The sequence below is a fragment of the Aotus nancymaae genome, unplaced genomic scaffold (assembly GCF_030222135.1).
Source record: "Aotus nancymaae isolate 86718 unplaced genomic scaffold, 86718_ANA_hifiasm-v0.15.2.pri h1tg000049l, whole genome shotgun sequence".
In the NCBI taxonomy this organism is placed as follows: domain Eukaryota; kingdom Metazoa; phylum Chordata; class Mammalia; order Primates; family Aotidae; genus Aotus; species Aotus nancymaae.
In genome coordinates, this window is record NW_026988463.1 from 35,076,859 (window position 1) to 35,090,842 (window position 13,984).

A 13,984-nucleotide genomic window follows, 5' to 3' on the forward strand; every position below is an offset into this window, starting at 1 on the left:
CCCTAATGCACCATAAGAGGATTCATACTGGGGAAAAATACCTTGAATGTAAAGAATGTGGAAAAGCCTTTACCCAGAGTATTCAACTTACTTTATATCTGAGAACACATACTGGAGAGAAGCCCTATGAATGTACTGAATGTAGCAAAGCCTATAGCCATAGATCATCCTTTATTCAGTATAAAAGGATTCATACTGGATAAAAACCCTTTGAATGTAATGAATGTAGGAAGGCTTTCTGATGGAATACATGCCTTACTCAACACCAGGTAATTCATACTGGAGATAAAACTTATAAATGCAGAAAATGTGACAAATCTTTCAGCAGAAGTACACATCTCAATCAACATCAGAGAACTCAACCTCAAGAGAAACTCTAAAAATGTAATGAGTGTGGGAAAACCTTTGGTCAGAGTGCACACCTGATTCAACATCAAAGGATGCATACTGGAGAAAAGCCCTATCAGTGCATGGACTGTGGAAAGGCCTTCAATGTAAATTCATACCTTGCTCAACATCAAAGGATTCATAAAAGAAACCTTAAGCCAAGCATGGTGACTAATGCCTATAATTCCAGCACTTTGGGAGGCCAAGGTGGGCAGACCACGAGATCAGTTCGAGACCAGCCTGACCAACATGGTGAAACCCTATCTCTACTAAAAATACAAAAATTAGCCAGGCATGGTGGTGTGCATCTGTAATCCCAGCTACTCAGGAGGCTGAGGCAGGAGAATCGCTTGAACCCAGGAGGTGGAGCTGAGATCGTGCCATGGCACTCCAGCCTGGGTGACAGAGTAAGACTCCATCTCAAAAACAAAACAAAACAAGACAAAAACCTTAATGATGTGCTAAACACAAAGAAATTCAGACTAGGCTGGGCACAGTGGTTCATACCTGTAATCTTTTGGAGGCCAAGGCAGGAGGATTGCATGAACACAGGTGTTTGAAACCAGCCTGGGCAACATAGCAAAACCTCATCTCTACTAAAAATTTAAAAAAATTATCCAGGAGTGGTGGTGTATGCCTGTAATTCTAGCTACTCAGGAGGCTGATGTGGGAGGATCACTTGAGCCCAGGAGGTCAAGGCTGCAGTAAGCTACGATCACACTACTCTACTCCAGCCTGGGCAATAGAACAAGACCCTGTCTCTTAAAAAAAAAAAAAAAGAATTCTGAATTGTATTTCCTAGAATTTACAAAAAAAGGAATTCATACTATATTATTATTAAACAAATATATTTTATATGGGAAATATTTCAGCATAAGCACAGGCATTCTTCAACATTAATAAATTAATAAATAGATGAATATAAACATAATTGTAGAAAATAATGTTATGACTTTAATATTAATATGTTCATCATGAAGTAAACTGTGAAAGTAATAAATGTATGAAAAGTTTTATTGTAATATTATCTCTACCTAAGAGGCAAAGAAAATACAAAGGAGAACTTTATACATAAAATTTTTTAAACACAAAGTCATTCATGAAAGTTAGATCTTTTTATATACATCATTTTGCATTTCTAGAATAGGGGTATTAATAATATCTAATGAATCTATGAATTATATAAGAGGATGTGAGGCTCACATTTCAAATCCAGTGCCCCACTTTATATATACATAGCTTTAAATACTGTAGATCAAAGGTCAGCAAACTATGACCCATAACCATAAAATCCAACCTGACACCTATCTTGTAAATAAAGTTTTATTGGAACACAGTCATATTCATTCATTTATACAGATACTTCTCAATTTACAATGGTGTTACATCTTTTCAAACATCATAAATCAAAAATACTGTAAGTCAAAAATGCATTTACCAATTTTATATACTGGTAAAATATATAATGGGAAAATATATGATGGCAAAAATCATGTTGTTCTGGCAACACAGTAGAAATGATCCCCAACTTCTGATGGTTTGACTGGCAATTTTTTGAATTTATACTATTGCAAAAGTGATATGCCTACAGTAAAAATTGGAGCCCTATCTGTGATGCCCCTCAACTCATAATGGAGTTAAATTCCAATAAATCCATTATTAAGTCAAACTATTATAAGTAGGAGACCATCTGTGTGTTAGCTATGGCAGCTTTTCTCTACAAAGGCAGAACTGAGTAGTTGTGACAGAGATTGTGTGGCCTTGTATTAGCTTGGTGGGCTGCTATTACAAAATACCACAGACTAGATGGCTTAAAGAATTGTAATTTATTTTTTCACAGTTCTGGCAGCTGGAACTTCAAGATCAAGGTGCTGAAGGTTTGCTTTCTCCTGAAATCTCTCTCCTCAGCTTGCAGATGACCATCTTCTTACTGTGTCCTTATATGGCCTTTCATATGTGTGGAAGCAACCCTGGTGTCTCTTCCTCATCAGATAAGGACACCAGCATTATCAGATTAGGGCCCAACCCTTATGACCTTGTTGAACCTCAATTACATCTTTTTCTTTTTTTTTTTTTTTTTTTGAGACAGGGCCTTGCTCTGTCACCCAGGCTGAAGTGCAGTGCAGCTCACTGCAACCTCTGTCTTCTGAGTTCAAGCAGGTCTCCTGCCTCAGCCTCCCGAGTAGCTGGGATTACAGGAATGTGCCACCATGCCCGGCTGATTTTTGTAATTTTAGTAGAGACAGGGTTTCACCATGTTGGCCAGGCTGGTTTCGAACTCCTGGACTCAAGAGATCCACCTGCCTCGGCCTCCCAAAGTGCTTGGATTACGGCATGAACCACCCTGCCCATCCTTAATTACATCTTTAAATGCCCTGTCTTCAAGTACAGTCACATTGGGTGTTACGGCTTCAATATGTGAATCTGGAAAGAACACAGCTTAGTCCGCAACAGGCCTGCAAAGCCTGGCTGAATTCTGTGAATGTATATAATCAACTGTAATGAATATGTCCACATTCTATAGTGTATACAGATTTCTAAATATATAAAATTGGTAAATTAGGGCAATATACTAGTCAAAATAATGTGTACCATGCTGGTACCATACATGAACTCCTGGCCTCAACTGATCTACCTGCCTCAGCCTCCCAAAGTGCTGGGATTACAGGTGTGAGCCACCGCCATGCCCAGCCTGATTTTTATTTTTAATTTTTGTTGATACATAGTAGGTGTATATATTTATGGAGTACATGAGATATTTTGATACAAAAATGCAATGTGGAATAATCACATCATGGAGAGTAGGGTATTCACCCTCAATCATTTATCCTTCATGTTACAACAGTCGAATTACACTATTTTAGTTTTTTGTTTGTTTGGTTGGTTTTTTGAGATGGAGTCTTGCTCTGTCACCCAGGCTGGCATGCAGTGGCACTATCTCAGCTCATTGCAACCTATGCCTCCTAGGTTCAAACAATTCTCCTGCCTCAGCCTCCCGACTAGCTGGAATTACAGGCAGGTACCACCAGGCCTAGTTAATTTTTTTTTTTTTTTTTTTTAATTAGAGATGTGGTTTCACCATGTTGGCCAGGCTGGTCTCAAACTCCTGACCTCAAATTATATACCCACCTTGGCCTCCCAAAGTGTCGGGATTACAGGGGTGAGCCACCGCATTTGCCCTCTTTTAGTTATTTTTATTTTTATTTATTTATTATATTTGAGATGGAGTTTCACTCTTATTGCCCGGGCTGGAGTGCAACGGAGCAGTATCAACTCACTGCAACCTCCGCTTTCTGGATTCAAGCGAGTTCTACTGCCTCAGCCTCCTGAGTAGCTGGGATTACAGGCACACACTGCATTCCCGGCTAATTTTTGTATTTTTAGTAGAGACGGGGTTTCACCACGTTGGCCAGGCCGATCTCAAACTCCTGACCTCAGATGATCCGCCCACCTCAGCTTCTCAAAGTGCTGGGATTACAGGCGTGAGCCACTGCACCTGGCCTATTTTAGTTATTTTTAAATGTACAATTAAGTTATTATTAATTGTATTCTGTTATACTATAAAATAGTATATCTAATTTTTTTTTTAAACAGAGTCTCAGTCTGTTGCCCAGGCTTGAGTGCAGTGGTGCCATCTGGTCTCACCACAACCTCTGCCTCCTGGGTTCAAGCGATTCTCCTACCTCAGCCTCCCAAGTAACTGGGACTACAGGTGTGCGCCACCATGCCTGGCTAATTTTTGTGTTTTTAGTAGAGACAGGGTTTCGCTATGTTGGCCAGGCTGTTCTCAAACTCCTAACCTTGTGAACCGCCCACTTTGCCTTCCAAAGTGCTGGGATTACAGGTGTGAGCCACTGCGCCCAGCCTAATAGTATATTTTAATATAGTCAGTCTCTTAATCAGATAGTATAACTCATTCACCTTTATTCTTCTTCCATATTTTCCCAACTATATTTGGTCCTTTGCTTTTTATTTTATTTTATTTATTTATTCATTTATTTTTTGGGACAGAATCTCACTCTGTTGCCCAGGCTGAAATACAGGGGCATGATCGTGGCTCACTGCAACCTCAAACTTCTAGGCTGAATGGATTCTCCTGCCTCACCCTCCCAAGTAGCTGTGACTAGAGGCACATGCCACCATGCCTGGCTAATGTTTTTATTATATTTTTTGTAGAAATGGGGTCTTGCATGTTGCTTAGGCTCATCTCAAACTCCTGGCCTCAAGCGATCCTCCAGCTTCAGCCTCCCAAAGTGCTGGGATTACAGGTGTGAGCGATCCTGGCCAGCCACACTTTATTTTATAGGCTAATTTTGTGATAAAATTGGTTTTTTTTTTCTTAAATGCTTAACAAAATTTATTATCTGGGAATGGAAATTTTTTTTGAAAAGTTTTAAATTATAGTCTTACTTTTTTTTAGATATAGGGCTGTTTCAATTTTCTTTTCCTTTTTTGTGTCAATTTAGTAAGCTTTATTTTCATTGAATTGTCTGGGCAATTGGTTAACTTTACTGCCTTAATATATATATATATGTTTTAAGACACAGTCTTGTTCAGTCACCCAGGCTGGAGTCCAATAGAATGATCTCAGCTCACTGCAACCTCCACCACCTGGGTCCACGCAACTCTTGTACCTCAGCCTCCCAAGTAGCTGGGACCACAGGTGCACTCCACCAGGTCTGGCTAAATTTTATATTTTTAGTAGAGACAAGGTTTTACCACATTGGCCAGGCTGGTCTTGAACTCCTGACCTCAAGTGATCCACCCACCTTGGCTTCCTAAATTGCTGGGATTACAGGGATAAGGCACTATGCCAGGCCCCTTAATATGCTTTTAATGTCAGTAATAATTGTAGGTATCTCTCCTCCTGTTTCTTATATTTATAATTTAAGTTTTTGCTCCTTTTTTGATCAGTTTCACAAGGGGGTTGTCCATTTTATTTATGTTTTTAAAAATTCAACTTTTGGCTTTGTTGATTTTCCTTATTTATCTGTTCTCTATTTTATTAATTTTTGCTCTTAAATATTTTTTCTCCTCTACTTTTCAAGTTTAATTTTTTGTTATTTTTATTTAGCAACTTAAATTATGCTTTTAAACATATTTTCTAATATATGAATGTAAACCTATAAATTTTCCTCTATGCACTGTTTTAGCTGCATCCCATGAGTTTTGATATGTATTTGTATTATTATTTAGTTTAAAATATATTCTGATATCTCTTGTGGTTTCTTTTTGACACATGGTTATTTATTTTAATTATTTTATTTATTTATTATTTTTTTTTTTTTTGAGACAGAGTCTGTCTCTGTCACTCAGGCTGGAGTGCAGTGGCCCAATCTCAGCTCACTATAACCTCCACCTCCCGGGTTCAAGCAATTCTCCCTGCCTCCGCCTCCTGAGTAGCTGGGATTACAGGTGCCCACCACTACGCCTGGCTAATTTCTGTATTTTTTAGTAGATATGGGGTTTCACCATGTTGGCCACGTTGGTCTTGAACTACTGACCTCAGGTGATCTGCCCGCCTCGGCCTCCCAAAGTGCTGGCATTACAGGTGTGAGTTACCATGCAGGGTCAACATATGGTTATTTATAAGTGTGTTGGTTAATTCCCAAGTATTTGGAGAAGCTTTAGCTATATTACTTGTTTTTTATTTCTAATTTAATTTCATGGTCTAGAAAGTATTCTGTTAAGTGGTTAAGTCCTTTTGAGTTTATGAAATTGTTTTAACTGGCATCATCTAGTCTATCTTGATGTATGTCCCATATTTGTTTGAAAAGAATGTGTATTTTGTGGCTGGGTATGGTGGCTCACACCTATAATCTCAGCACTTTGGGAGGCTGAGGTGGATGGATCGCCTGAGTCCAGGTGTTCAAGACCAACCTGGGCAACATGACAAAACTCCATCTCTATGAAAAATTTTAAAAATTGGCTGGGCGCAGTGGCTCACATCTGTAATCCCAGCACTTTGGGAAGCCGAAGTGGGTGGATCACCTGAGGTCAGGATTTTGAGACCAGCCTGACCAACATGGAGAAACCCTGTCTCTACTGAAAATATGAAATTAGCCAGGTGTGGTGGCACGTGACTGTAACCCAAGTACTTGTGAGGCTGAGGCAGGAGAATCACTTGAATGTGGGAGGCAGAGGTTACGGTGAGCTGAGATTGTGCCATTGCACTCCAGCCTGGGCAGCAAGAGTGAAACTCCATCTCAATAAATAGATAGATAGATAGATAGATAGATAGATAGATAGATAGATAAATTATCCAGTCATGGTGGCATGTTCCTGTAGTCCCAGCTACTCAGTAGGCCAAGGTGGGAGGATCACCTGGGCCTGGGGAGGTCAAGGCTGTGATGAGTGGTCACCACACCACTGCATTCCAGCCTGGGCAACAGAATGAGACCCTGTCTCAAAAAAAAAAAAAAAAAAAAGAGTATTCTACAATTGTTAAGTATATTACTCTGGCTGGGCACGGTGGCTCACGCCTGTAATCCTAGCACTTTGGGAGGCCGAGGGGGGTGATCACCTGAGGTCAGGAGTTCAAGACCAGCCTGGCCATCATGGTTAAATCCCATCTTAAAAAAAAAAAAAAAAGTATATTACTCTGCATATTAATTAGGTCAAGTTGATTAATACTATTGTTTAATTCTTCTGATTCTTACTTTTTTGGTCTGTTAATTTTATTAATTACTAGGAGAGAATTGTTCAAATCCCTTCCAAATATATTTGCAGATTTCTCTATTTCTTCTTTTACTTATGTCAGTTTTTGCTTAATGTATTTCCAATCTCTATACATGTAGGATTCTAATGTCCTCAGGATTAACTGACTCTTTTTAAAAAAAAAATTTTAGGGCCGGGCGCGGTAGCTCACACCTGTAATCCCAGCACTTTGGGAGGCCGAGGCAGGTGAATCATGAGGTCAAGAGTTCGAGACCAGCCTGACCAACATGGTGAAACCCCATCTCTACTAAAAATACAAAAATTAGCCAGGCATGGTGGTATGCACCTGTAATCCCAGCTACTCAGGAGGCTGAGGCAGGAAAATTGCTTCAACCCAGGAGGCAGAGGTTGCAGTGAGCCGAGATTGTGCCACTGCACTCCAGCCTAAGTGACAGAGCAAGACTCTATCTCAAAAAACATTTTTTTTTTAGTTTGCTTTAAGTTCTGGGATACATGTGCAGAACATACAGTTTTGTTACATAGTTATATATGTGCCATGGTGGTTTGCTGCACCTATCAATCCGTCATCTAGTTTTTTTGTTTGTTTGTTTTTGTTTTTTTGAGATGGAGTCTTGCTCTGTCACCAGGCTGGAGTGCAATGGGGCTATCTCGGCTCATTGCAACCTCCACCTCCTGGTTTCAAGCGATTCTCCTGCCTCAGCCTCCCAAGTAGCTGGTACTACAGGCATGCACCACCATGCCTAGCTAATTTGTGTATTTTTAGTAGAGACGGGGTTTCACTATGTTGGCCAGGATGGTGTCAAACTCCTGACCGTGATCCACCCACCTTGGTCTCCCAAAGTGCTGGGATTACAGGAGTAAGCCATTGCTCCTGGCCCTTATCATCTAGGTTTTAAACCCCACATGCATTAGGTATTTGTCCTCATGCTCTCTCTTCCCTTGCCTCGCACCCTACGACAGGCCCCAGTGTGTGATGTTGCCCTCCCTGTGTCCATATGTTCTCATTGTTCGACTCGCACTTATGAGTGAGAACATGCGGTGTTTGGTTTTCTGTTCCTGTGTTAGTTCGCTGAGAATGTCTTCCAGCTTCCATGTCCTTTGCAAGGACATGAACTCATTCTTTTTTATGGGTGCATAGTATTCCATGGTGGATATGTGCCAGATTTTCTTTATCCAGTCTATCATTGATGGGCATTTGGGTTGGTTCCAAGTCTTTGCTATTGTAAATAGTGCTGCAGTAAACATATGTGTACATATGTCTTTATAGTAGAATGATTTATAATCTTTTGGGTATATACCCAGTAATGAGATTGCTGGGTCAAATGGTATTTCTGGTTCTAGATCCTTGAGGAATCACCACACTGTCTTCCACAATGGTTGAACTAATTTGTACTACCACCAACAGCATAAAAGCATTCCTATTTCTCCACAGCCTCACCAGCATCTGTTATTTCCTGACTTTTTAATAATCACCTTTGTAGCTTTGTGCAGTGGCAGTATCATAGCCAATGAGGTTTATCCGAGACGCAATTATTGCTAATTGAAAACTCTTCCCAATACCCCGCGGCGACGACTTGGAATATAGTTGGCACTGTCATTTTTCTCTACGGAGACTGCATATTCCAGTATTAACAAACAGGTTCTATTCAGTTTATGAGACAGAAAGCGTAGCAACCAACATACTGCCTAGTTGCCCCATCACTTACCAGAAAAGCACTTTGCGTTTGTAAGTCGAAGTTGCTGTTGCGCTGTTTCTGCAGCGTGGAGCACAGCTGTTCGTCCCTCTGCGCCCTGCGGTTCACTTTCCCACCGCTCACTCTCCTCGCTCAAAATTCGAGTCTCAACCCAGTCAACCTGTGACGTCAGTTTGATTTGCATAAGATTCCTTAGCATCCAAAGCGAATGTTTTTACCGTTTCCAAAATCTGAATCTTTGACCCGAGATGTTCAACCACAAGAAACCCACATGCATTTAAAGCCCACATGTAGATACCCCGCCATGATGACTTGAAATATAGTCGGTGTTGGCAATTTTTGGTAGTCTCTGCGGAGACTGAATCATCTGAAGTTTTAAAAAAAGTGATAGTGATTTATGTGGTTTTTATGTTGGCTGTTATGCTCTTTAAGCTGCTGCGTTTTGGAGAAGTCTTGTTCCCCGTTTTGTCTTTTCTTTCAGAAAATCGCCGTTTTAACTGGCGTGAGATGGTATCTCATTGCGGTTTTGATTTGCATATCTCTAGTGACCACTGATGATGAGAGCCTTTTTATGTTTGTAGGTCGCATACGTGTCTTCTTTTGAGAAGTGTCTGTTCATATCCTTTGCCCACTTTTTGATGGAGTTGTTTTTTTCTTGTAAATATGTTTAAGTTTCTCGTAGATTCTGGATATTGGACCTTTGTCAAATGGATAGATTGCAAAAATTTTCTCCCACTTTGTAGGTTGCCTGTTCACTTTGATGATAGTTTCTTTTACTGTACAGAAGCTCTTTAGTTTGATTAGATCCCATTTGTCAATTTTGGCTTTTGTTGCAATTGCTTTTGGAGTTTTAGTCATGAAGTTTTTACTCATGCCTATGTCCTGAGTGGTATTGCCTAAGTTTTCTTCTAGCATTTTTATGGTTTTAAGTTTTACATTTAATTTTTATATAAGGTGTAAGGAAGGGGTCCAGTTTCTGTTTTCTGCATGTGGCTAGCCAGTTTTCCCAGCAACATTTATAGGTAATAGGGAATCCTTTCCCCAGTGCTAGTTTTTGTCAGCTTTGTCAAAGATCAAATGGCTGTGGATGTGTGGTGTTATTTCTAAGGTTTCTGTTCTGTTCCATTGGTCTATATATCTGTTTTCGTACTAGTACCATGCTGTTTTGGTTACTATAGACTTGTAGTATAGTTTGAAGTCAGGTAGCATGATGCCTCCAGCTTTGTTCTTTTTGCTTAGGATTGTCTTGGCTATACGGGCTCTTTTTTGGTTCCAAATGAAATTGAAAGTCGTTTTTTTCGAATTCTGCAAAGAAAATCCACGATAGCTTGATGGATATAGCATTGAATCTATAAATTACTTTGGGCAGTATGGCCATTTTCACAATATTGATTCTTCCTATCCATGAGCATGAAATATTTTCCCATTTGTTTGTGTCCTCTCTTATTTCCTTGAGCAGTGGTTTGTGGTTCTCCTTGAGGAGATCCTTCACATCCCTGGTAAGTTGTATTCCTAGGTATTTTATTCTGTTTGTAGCAATTGTGAATGGGAGTTCACTCATGATTTGGCTCTCTGCTTGTCTATTATTGGTGTTTAGGAAGGCTTGTGATTTTGTACATTAATTTTATATACTGAGACATTGCTGAAGTTGCTCATCAGCTTAAGGAGTTTTTGGGCTGAGACGATGGGGTTTTCTAAATGTACAATCATGTCATCTGCAAACAGAGACAATTTGACTTCCTCTCTTCCTATTTGAATACCCTCTATTTTTCTTTCTCTTTCCTGATTGCTCTGGCCAGAACTTCCAATACTATGCTGAATAGGAGTGGTGAGAGAGGGCATCCTTGTCTTGTGCCGGTTTTCAAAGGGAATGCTTCCAGTTTTTGCCCATTTAATATGATATTGGTTATAGGTTTGTCATGTTACTTTGAGACATGTTCCATTAATACCTAGTTTATTGAGAGTTTTTAGCATGAAGGGATGTTAAATTTTATTGAAGGCCTTTTCTGCATCTATTGTCATAATCATGTGGTTTTTGTCATTGGTTTTGTTTATGTGATGGATTACATTTATTGATTTGAGTATGTTGAACCAACCTTAAATCCCAGGGATGAAGCCAACTTAATTGTGGTGGATAAGCTTTTTGATGTGCTGCTGGATTCAGTTTGCCAGTATTTTTTCAGGATTTTTGCATCAATGTTCATCAGGGATGTTGGCCTGAAATTTACTTTTTTTCTTTTCTTTTCTTTTTTGGTTGTTGTTATTGTGTCTCTGCCAGGTTTTGGTATCAAGATGATGAGTCTCCCATTTTCTATTGTTTGGAATCGTTTCAGAAGGAATGGTGTCAGCTCCTCTTTGTACCTCTGGTAGAATTTGGCTGTGGATCCATCTGGTCCTGGGCTTTTTTTTTTTTTTTTTTTTTTTTTTTTTTTGGTTGGTAGGCTATTAATTACTGCCTCAATTTCAGACCTTGTTACTGGTCTATTCAGGGATTCGACTTCTTCCTGGTTTAGTCTTAGGAGGGTGTAAGTATCCAGAAATTTATCCATTTCTTCTAGATTTTCTAGTTATTTTCGGAGAGGTGTTTATAGTATTCTCTGATGGTAGTTTGTATTTCTGTGGGATCAGGGATGATATCTGCTTTATCTTTTTTTTTTTTTTTTTTTTTTTTCTGAGACAGTCTCTCCGTGTCACCCAGGCTGGAGTGCAGTAGTGTGATCTCAGCTCACTGCAACCTCTGTCTCCTGGGTTCAAGAGATTCTCCTGCCTCAGCCTCCTGAGTAGCCGAAATTACAGGTGCATGCCACCATGCCCAGTTATTTTTTTGTATTTTTCATAGAGATGAGGTTTCACTATATTGGCCAGGCTGGTCTCAAACTCCTGACCTCAAGTGATCCACCCATCTTGGCCTCCCAAAGTGCTGGAATTACAGGTGTGAGCCACTGTGCCCGGACTATCATATCTTATTGTTTCTATTTGATTCTTCTCTCTTTTCTTTTTTATTAGTCTAGCTAGCAGTCTATCTATTTTCTTAGTCTTTTCAAAAAAACAGCTCCTAGATTCATTGATTTTTTTTTTAAGGATTTTTTGTGTCTCTAGCTCCTTCAGTTCTGCTCTTAGTTATTTCTTGTGTTTCTTGTCTTGTGCTAGTTTTTTAATTTGTTTGCTGTTGTTTCTCTAGTTCTTTTAATTGGTGATGTTAGGGTGTCAATTTCAGATCTTTCCAGCTTTCTGACATGGGCATGTAGTGCCAGAAATTTTCCTCTTAACCCTGCTTTAGCAGTGTTCTGGAACGCCTTTAAGTGGTCTTCCGCCCTGGACGGGTCAGGTATTTCTTTCCCTCACTCCAGTAAACCAACAACCTCCAGCAATGTGTGTCACCGCCATCATGAGTATGTTACAGTGCTATAGATATTTTGTTTGTGGCCAGTTTCTTTTAAGGCCTGTTCCCAGCAAGAATCTTAGTGGTATTCTCTGTATTCCCTGAATTTGAATGTTAGCCTGTCTTGCTAAGTTGGGGAAGTTCTCCTAGATAATATTCTGAAGTGTGTTTTCCAACTTCGTTCCATTCTCTTCGTCACTTTCAGGTACACCAGTCAATTGTAGGTTTGGTCTTTTCACGTCATCTCATATTTCTTGGAGGCTTTGTTTATTCCTTTCATTGTCTTTGTTTTGCCATTGTTTCTGAAGAGAAGTTAGCCATCCGACTGTTGTTTTGATTGACACCTTGAATGGAATGTGTCTTCGTTTTCAGTACTTTGACGTGATGTAATCTTCTTTGGTTTTACTCTTCCTGGGGTTCACTGAGTTTAATGGATCTCACAATTGATGTCTTTTTTAAGCTTCAGGAAGGAAAAAAATTATATCCAGTGTGGTCCATAGGTTAAAAAATATGGTGGTTTTTTTTTGTTTGTTTGTTTTTTAATAGAGATGGGGTTTCACTTTGTTGGCCAAGCTGGTCTCGAACTCCTGGCCTCAAGTGATCCACCCACCTCAGCCTCCCAAAGTGCTGGGATTACAGGCAAAAATATGTATTTTTATGAGAATACTCTGATGAGTGTCAAATAGTTTCCAGAATCTGCATTATACATGATATCACAACAGGGTGCATGGTGAAGAGATATGAGAATCCAGCAGGCTTCATTTAATTACATTTGCAAAACTTGTGCTTCTCACTACATCTTTGGTGGAAAATATAGTTTTTAAACTAAAAAGCATTTATTTTAACACATGTTAAGGATTGTGTGTCCCCTAAAAATTCACAACGTTTATGTCCTAACATTCAGTATGTTAAAATGTGAGCTTACTTGAAGATGGGGTCTCTACAGAGGTAATAGGTTAATCTCATTAGAGTGGGCTCTAATCCAGTATGACTCATATCTTTGCAAAGAGGAAAAATCTGGAGACAGATACAGGAAGAACATCACGTGAAGATGAAGGCAGAAATCGGGGTTATGCTTCTACAAGCCAAGGGAGTCCAGATTGCCATCAAATCACCAGCATCTATGGGGCAGTCGTGGAGCAGATTCTTCCTCATAACCCTCAGAACCAGCCCTGCTGACACCTTCATCTCAGACTTCTAGCCTCCAGAACTATCAGACAATAAATGTGTTGCTTGAGCCAGTCAGTTTGTGGTCCTTTGTTACAGCAACCGTGAGAAAGTAACAACATGTATTGGGCTTACTCTTGTTTTAATGAATTATTAAATGTGTATAAAATTCCTCAACATTAATTTTGAATGCAGCAAATATCTATATTTATCTATTTGGAAATAACTCACATAAGCAAAAGTCCTTTGGGGCCCTTAATAATGTGAAGAGTGTAAGGGGCTCCGAGGAACAAAAAACCAGACCCACTGTTAAACCATGTGATGTCGTCCTACAAATCTCAAAAGGTTTGTTCTTTCTTTCTTTTTTTATTTCTCTAGACAGAGTTTTGCACTCTTGTCGCCCAGGCTGGAGTGCAATGGCACAATCTCGGCTGACTGCAGCCTCCGCCTCCCGGGTTCAAGGGATTCTCCTGCCTCAGCATCCCGAGTAGCTGGGATTACAGGCACCCACCACCACGCCCAACTAATTTTTGTATGTTTTAGTAGAGATGGGGTTTCGCCATGTTGGCCAGGCTGGTGTCAAACAGGTTTGTTCTTTCCTTCTTTCTTTTTTCTACAGATGTGTCCCGTATCTTTTTTTTCTTTTATTCTCACTTCATATTTTTATCTGTGTGTT

At 39.7% G+C, this 13,984-nt stretch overlaps 1 long non-coding RNA gene and 1 other non-coding gene across 2 annotated transcripts; both read left to right on the plus strand.

Annotated features, from left to right (window-relative positions):
* Window positions 1–743: 743 nt before the first annotated feature.
* Window positions 744–13,382, plus strand: LOC135269086 (uncharacterized). The gene is made up of 2 exons (XR_010337419.1): window positions 744–2,264; window positions 13,150–13,382. It is a non-coding gene; the product is annotated as an uncharacterized LOC135269086 (long non-coding RNA).
* Window positions 8,545–8,678, plus strand: LOC135269180 (U4 spliceosomal RNA). Its single transcript, XR_010337474.1, has one exon. It is a non-coding gene; the product is annotated as a U4 spliceosomal RNA (small nuclear RNA).
* Window positions 13,383–13,984: the final 602 nt, after the last annotated feature.